Below are 8,207 nucleotides of genomic sequence, written 5' to 3'. Positions count from 1 at the left end.
CACTTCAAGAAGGAAAGTGGAGAGGGGAAGTTAGGAAGGGGAAAGGTCGCCTCTCGCAGATGAGGCGGGCGGTCAGTTGTCCGCTGACGTCGCTGCCGATCGGATGCCGCCGAGCACGCTGTCTGCGCCCACACGGTGTAAGTACCGCCTCAAATACCAGGATGAGTTTCGACAGGTGCCTTAACGTCACTGCTCTTCTCTCGCAGGCGACGGAGAAGATCTGGAAAATGAAAAAGGGCGTAAAAGGTCAAAAAGGCCGCAAGAAGTCCGTAAGCCTTCACCGTCAGGTATTGCTGCAGCAGTTGCTCAAAAAGCGGTCATGGCTTGACGACTATCACAGAAGCACCTCAAGCGACGAAGAGGACAGCGATGACAACGATTGTGGGCCTTCCTTACCCGTTGTCTCTAGCTCCGGCGTGAAGCGTGGGCGAAATGATTGTGATGGTGAGGACACACATATTTCGAACAAATGTTCAGCGGATCAGACTGATCCCTCAGGACCTAAATAAAGTTCTTCATACCATACCATACCATGGAGGAGTCTTGCCCAATTTTGCAGATGGAGAGCCTGGCCCGTCCAAGCGCCCGAGAGTGGACGAGGAAGAATGTTCTGATTCCTCTTTAGAGCCTAGCGGTAACCAGGACATTTACAGCTCACCGCAGCTTCAAGACGGGTATGACCCTTACCCAATAAAGGTTGCGCCTTTCCCAGTCTGGCTCGACAGTGAAGGAACGGTGTCGGATGAGCCGGTGCAAGACCCTGATCTGTCTTTTCTTGATATCTAGTGCTTTTTGTAGGTGTTTTTGTCTCGTGTCATGCTTGGAGTGTAATATTTAGCTACGCTTCGTTATACATGGTATTGTTTTCTACAACAAATGATTTATGTAGGTTTATAGTACTGCCAGTGTATTCTAGGTAATAAAGTACACGTCCTTCTTTGATAGCGATATCACTTTTGGTGCATGCTGTTGTTTGCATTGATTTTTTGTTCTTCGTATCAAATGTTGCATGAAAGTGTTTATTGCTCTATGTACAGCAAGGTGGTAAAAAATGATTTACACAGATGGCGACACTCCACGAAAACAAGTCCTAAATTTAGACGCATAGTTGCAACAAGAACACGAAAAGTAAATTTACTGGCTAGCATAAGTGCAATACACAGACCGACAGAAAACAAACAATGTTTGGGCGCAAATTGAGCGCAACCTTCTGGTTAAGGCCTGATTTACTCGATTGAGATAGACACACACAAAAGACAAATGAAAAGACAACCTGCGATTGGGTTTACCTAACGTTGTCCATCGCTGCCACGACTATAATCACACGGAAAACAGCCATTGAATACTACTGAATATTTGAAGGCGGTGCGTTATCTGCTAAAGGTATAGTACACAGAATAAATAGAGGCGCTCCAAATTTTACGAATTATGGCAGGTAAAAAAAAACTGACGTGGATCTTACGCAGTGTTATAATAAATGTAAGCGAAGCATTCTGCACGGGTGATTTTGACTCACAATAAATAGCGGTGACGTTGACGGCGAAAGCTTAATTTCTTCTACGTTTAGTCTAGCAGGAGTGGTGAGTTGCTGTTAAACGTTACCTAGGGCGCACCACTGCTGCTTGTTTGCGTATAGCACGCAGAACACACAGGGAGAGGTGTTTGTTTCAGGGGTTGTTGTGCACCATATTTCAGAACTTGTGATAGGGATTGGCGTTGTGATTGTATCACATTGCGTCGTTGCCGAAGTACAAAACTTGAATTTGATTATAGGGCTGTGCTTCTTAAACCATAATCGTACTACAAGACGCGCCATAACGGTGCTCTCCGTATAAGTATTGAAGCCGTAATCTTGTTTACCGTGTCCCAAAATATATCTGCGTGTGTGCTTTTTATTTGGCCCCCGTCGAAATGCGGCTGCCGCCGTCAGTATCATGTCCACGACCTCTAGCAATTCCATAGCCAGCAAGCTAGCGCGGCGCAAACACAAGTGGTGATTTTTCGGTTTACCCCTTCCGTCGTTTTCCGTGGACCCTGCGATGCGCTATAATTGTTGCTGCTGTGCTTCTGCACGCCGTGCGAAATTTGGCCGCTAGGCATATGTGCATAGCGTTTATTTTTCAGAAATTGCATTAACCTAGTGCACCGTACCTGAACTGAAGTTAATCCAGTTTCCCCGCTATCGCTATTGTATAATATTAAGGTGTCGCTGCTTTGCCACGTGACCTCCTCTTGCCGTCGGATGAGAAGTGCCTTTTCTCCGTGCTTTCTACAATTATAGCTGCGTTCCCTATCGACTGGCACGCTAGTATAAAGGCGAGGGCTGCCGTGTCTGCAAAGGTTTGTGGGGGGTCACGGATAATTACAGCTGTAAGACGGCTAAAGGGGTGACGACCAGAGGGCTCCAGATGGCATTGACCACATTGGACACGGTGGAGACAAAACGAGTTTCTCGCGTGGCCTTTCATTTCTGACACGCGCCTGTCATGTATGCACACGCTCTGAACCACACCACGACGCGCTGTGCCAGAAAGCAGTACGGCCAGCACCAGCAGTGGGAAAGTTAAAGAGGCAATGAAAGCTTCGCTTTGAAAAAAATTCCATGCAACTAATGTGATGTAGGATGTCGTGGCCGTACGTGCAATAAGCATCGCAAAGGTTGTAAGACTTAGAAATGCAACCGCCAAAGCACGTACTCTAAATAGGCGTGCAGTCTAGCTTCCATCGGCGCGCACTGCGACATCTGCTGGCGCCTGCGCGAAGTGTAGGCGTAAAAAATATAAATGCTTCCATAGAAATGAACTAACGACGTTAGCGTTCAGCGGGGATGTCTCATTACGCGGAACGTGAGGTCACGGACAGTTTCTTCCGTCTTCCCGGCAAGGGAAACACGTGTTCGTGCTTGCGTTTCTAGAATTTTCGTTCGCCATGTACACGGAGTATATATTAGCCCCACTGTAACACCTCACAACAAAAAGTCCTGTCTTCTCGGCGATTCAACAAGTCGTTAGTATGAGGGTGGTCATTGAGGTCTTTGTTCAGCAACGGCCCAAAAAACGTTGTGTGCGGGGTGCGGCTTCGCGTCGGCGATGAGGAATATGTTCTGTGTTGTGACTCGAGGCAGAATGGAAAGGCTATGGAGAAATCGCAGTCGCGTAGAATGTTCAAGACAAGCACCATGACACTTTTAAATGTGAACGTAAGGAGAGATCCACCACTTTGTAACGCCTTTCGCTAAGCATAGTTTTAACAATAGCAACCTAAAAGATTGCGAGGTAAGAGCGATATAGGCTTTTTCGTTTGAAGAAAGAAAAATTGTAAAATTGTTATTTTGGCTTTGTATCGAAAGAGAATAAAAAACGCGTAGGAACAAGACAATATATTACACGTGGAAAGTGTGTTGTCTCGCTTGATAAATTTGATAATAGACCTAGGACTGTGTGGCTAGAAAAGTACCACAGCAGAAGGCTTAAGAAACCAGCGCAGGGGAAGAAAAATTAACAATATATGAGGTGCCGTTAAAAAAATATAATGATTGCCTGTTCGGGAAGATGAAATTCCGCATTTTTGATATGAGCCTTTTCAAGATAAATGTCTGGCTACCAATTTTTTCCGAATGAATAGAAACGCAATTCAATTTGAACGTCAGCGACCGGAACACAACACCCTCACCTGGAGGGGGCGCACTTCAAGAAGGAAAGTGGAGAGGGGAAGTTAGGAAGGGGAAAGGTCGCCTCTCGCAGATGAGGCGGGCGGTCAGTTGTCCGCTGACGTCGCTGCCGATCGGATGCCGCCGAGCACGCTGTCTGCGCCCACACGGTGTAAGTACCGCCTCAAATACCAGGATGAGTTTCGACAGGTGCCTTAACGTCACTGCTCTTCTCTCGCAGGCGACGGAGAAGATCTGGAAAATGAAAAAGGGCGTAAAAGGTCAAAAAGGCCGCAAGAAGTCCGTAAGCCTTCACCGTCAGGTATTGCTGCAGCAGTTGCTCAAAAAGCGGTCATGGCTTGACGACTATCACAGAAGCACCTCAAGCGACGAAGAGGACAGCGATGACAACGATTGTGGGCCTTCCTTACCCGTTGTCTCTAGCTCCGGCGTGAAGCGTGGGCGAAATGATTGTGATGGTGAGGACACACATATTTCGAACAAATGTTCAGCGGATCAGACTGATCCCTCAGGACCTAAATAAAGTTCTTCATACCATACCATACCATGGAGGAGTCTTGCCCAATTTTGCAGATGGAGAGCCTGGCCCGTCCAAGCGCCCGAGAGTGGACGAGGAAGAATGTTCTGATTCCTCTTTAGAGCCTAGCGGTAACCAGGACATTTACAGCTCACCGCAGCTTCAAGACGGGTATGACCCTTACCCAATAAAGGTTGCGCCTTTCCCAGTCTGGCTCGACAGTGAAGGAACGGTGTCGGATGAGCCGGTGCAAGACCCTGATCTGTCTTTTCTTGATATCTAGTGCCTTTTGTAGGTGTTTTTGTCTCGTGTCATGCTTGGAGTGTAATATTTAGCTACGCTTCGTTACACATGGTATTGTTTTCTACAACAAATGATTTATGTAGGTTTATAGTACTGCCAGTGTATTCTAGGTAATAAAGTACACGTCCTTCTTTGATAGCGATATCACTTTTGGTGCATGCTGTTGTTTGCATTGATTTTTTGTTCTTCGTATCAAATGTTGCATGAAAGTGTTTATTGCTCTATGTACAGCAAAGTGGTAAAAAATGATTTACACAGATGGCGACACTCCACGAAAACAAGTCCTAAATTTAGACGCATAGTTGCAACAAGAACACGAAAAGTAAATTTACTGGCTAGCATAAGTGCAATATGCAGACCGGCAGAAAACAAACAATGTTTGGGCGCAAATTGAGCGCAACCTTCTGGTTAAGGCCTGATTTACTCGATTGAGATAGACACACACAAAAGACAAATGAAAAGACAACCTGCGATTGGGTTTACCTAACGTTGTCCATCGCTGCCACGACTATAATCACACGGAAAACAGCCATTGAATACTACTGAATATTTGAAGGCGGTGCGTTATCTGCTAAAGGTATAGTACACAGAATAAATAGAGGCGCTCCAAATTTTACGAATTATGGCAGGTAAAAAAAAAAACTGACGTGGATCTTACGCAGTGTTATAATAAATGTAAGCGAAGCATTCTGCACGGGTGATTTTGACTCACAATAAATAGCGGTGACGTTGACGGCGAAAGCTTAATTTCTTCTACGTTTAGTCTAGCAGGAGTGGTGAGTTGCTGTTAAACGTTACCTAGGGCGCACCACTGCTGCTTGTTTGCGTATAGCACGCAGAACACACAGGGAGAGGTGTTTGTTTCAGGGGTTGTTGTGCACCATATTTCAGAACTTGTGATAGGGATTGGCGTTGTGATTGTATCACATTGCGTCGTTGCCGAAGTACAAAACTTGAATTTGATTATAGGGCTGTGCTTCTTAAACCATAATCGTACTACAAGACGCGCCATAACGGTGCTCTCCGTATAAGTATTGAAGCCGTAATCTTGTTTACCGTGTCCCAAAATATATCTGCGTGTGTGCTTTTTATTTGGCCCCCGTCGAAATGCGGCTGCCGCCGTCAGTATCATGTCCACGACCTCTAGCAATTCCATAGCCAGCAAGCTAGCGCGGCGCAAACACAAGTGGTGATTTTTCGGTTTACCCCTTCCGTCGTTTTCCGTGGACCCTGCGATGCGCTATAATTGTTGCTGCTGTGCTTCTGCACGCCGTGCGAAATTTGGCCGCTAGGCATATGTGCATAGCGTTTATTTTTCAGAAATTGCATTAACCTAGTGCACCGTACCTGAACTGAAGTTAATCCAGTTTCCCCGCTATCGCTATTGTATAATATTAAGGTGTCGCTGCTTTGCCACGTGACCTCCTCTTGCCGTCGGATGAGAAGTGCCTTTTCTCCGTGCTTTCTACAATTATAGCTGCGTTCCCTATCGACTGGCACGCTAGTATAAAGGCGAGGGCTGCCGTGTCTGCAAAGGTTTGTGGGGGGTCACGGATAATTACAGCTGTAAGACGGCTAAAGGGGTGACGACCAGAGGGCTCCAGATGGCATTGACCACATTGGACACGGTGGAGACAAAACGAGTTTCTCGCGTGGCCTTTCATTTCTGACACGCGCCTGTCATGTATGCACACGCTCTGAACCACACCACGACGCGCTGTGCCAGAAAGCAGTACGGCCAGCACCAGCAGTGGGAAAGTTGAAGAGGCAATGAAAGCTTCGCTTTGAAAAAAATTTCATGCAACTAATGTGATGTAGGATGTCGTGGCCGTACGTGCAATAAGCATCGCAAAGGTTGTAAGACTTAGAAATGCAACCGCCAAAGCACGTACTCTAAATAGGCGTGCAGTCTAGCTTCCATCGGCGCGCACTGCGACATCTGCTGGCGCCTGCGCGAAGTGTAGGCGTAAAAAATATAAATGCTTCCATAGAAATGAACTAACGACGTTAGCGTTCAGCGGGGATGTCTCATTACGCGGAACGTGAGGTCACGGACAGTTTGTTCCGTCTTCCCGGCAAGGGAAACACGTGTTCTTGCTTGGGTTTCTAGAATTTTCGTTCGCCATGTACACGGAGTATATATCAGCCCCACTGTAACACCTCACAACAGAAAGTCCTGTCTTCTCGGCGATTCAACAAGTCGTTAGCATGAGGGTGGTCTTTGACGTCTTTGTTCAGCAACGGCCCAAAAAATATTCTGTGCGGGGTGCGGCTTCGCGTCGGCGATGAGAAATATGTTCTGTGTTGTGACTCGAGGCAGAATGGAAAGGCTATGGAGAAATCGCAGTCGCGTAGAATGTTCAAGACAAGCACCATGACACTTTTAAATGTGAACGTCAGGAGAGATCCACCACTTTGTAACGCCTTTGGCTAAGCATAGTTTTAACAATAGCAACCTAAAAGATTGCGAGGTAAGAGCGATATAGGCTTTTTCGTTTGAAGAAAGAAAAATTGTAAAATTGTTATTTTGGCTTTGTTTCGAAAGAGAAAAAAAAACACGCGTAGGAACAAGACAATATATTACACGTGGAAAGTGTGTTGTCTCGCTTGATAAATTTGATAATAGACCTAGGACTGTGTGGCTAGAAAAGTACCACAGCAGAAGGCTTAAGAAACCAGCGCAGGGGAAGAAAAATTAACAATATATGAGGTGCCGTTAAAAAAATATAATGATTGCCTGTTCGGGAAGATGAAATTCCGCATTTTTGATATGAGCCTTTTCAAGATAAATGTCTGGCTACCAATTTTTTCCGAATGAATAGAAACGCAATTCAATTTGAACGTCAGCGACCGGAACACAACACCCTCACCTGGAGGGGCGCACTTCAAGAAGGAAAGTGGAGAGGGGAAGTTAGGAAGGGGAAAGGTCGCCTCTCGCAGATGAGGCGGGCGGTCAGTTGTCCGCTGACGTCGCTGCCGATCGGATGCCGCCGAGCACGCTGTCTGCGCCCACACGGTGTAAGTACCGCCTCAAATACCAGGATGAGTTTCGACAGGTGCCTTAACGTCACTGCTCTTCTCTCGCAGGCGACGGAGAAGATCTGGAAAACGAAAAAGGGCGTAAAAGGTCAAAAAGGCCGCAAGAAGTCCGTAAGCCTTCACCGTCAGGTATTGCTGCAGCAGTTGCTCAAAAAGCGGTCATGGCTTGACGACTATCACAGAAGCACCTCAAGCGACGAAGAGGACAGCGATGACAACGATTGTGGGCCTTCCTTACCCGTTGTGTCTAGCTCCGGCGTGAAGCGTGGGCGAAATGATTGTGATGGTGAGGACACACATATTTCGAACAAATGTTCAGCGGATCAGACTGATCCCTCAGGACCTAAATAAAGTACTTCATACCATACCATACCATGGAGGAGTCTTGCCCAATTTTGCAGATGGAGAGCCTGGCCCGTCCAAGCGCCCGAGATCGGACGAGGAAGAATGTTCCGATTCCTCTTTAGAGCCTAGCGGTAACCAGGACATTTACAGCTCACCGCAGCTTCAAGACGGGTATGACCCTTACCCAATAAAGGTTGCGCCTTTCCCAGTCTGGCTCGACAGTGAAGGAACGGTGTCGGATGAGCCGGTGCAAGACCCTGATCTGTCTTGATATCTAGTGCTTTTTGTAGGTGTTTTTGTCTTGTGTCATGCTTGGAGTGTAATATTTAGCTA

The sequence above is a fragment of the Dermacentor variabilis genome, chromosome 9, assembly GCF_050947875.1.
Source record: "Dermacentor variabilis isolate Ectoservices chromosome 9, ASM5094787v1, whole genome shotgun sequence".
Classification (NCBI taxonomy): Eukaryota; Metazoa; Arthropoda; class Arachnida; order Ixodida; family Ixodidae; genus Dermacentor; species Dermacentor variabilis.
Note: the sequence above shows the minus strand (reverse complement) of the source record.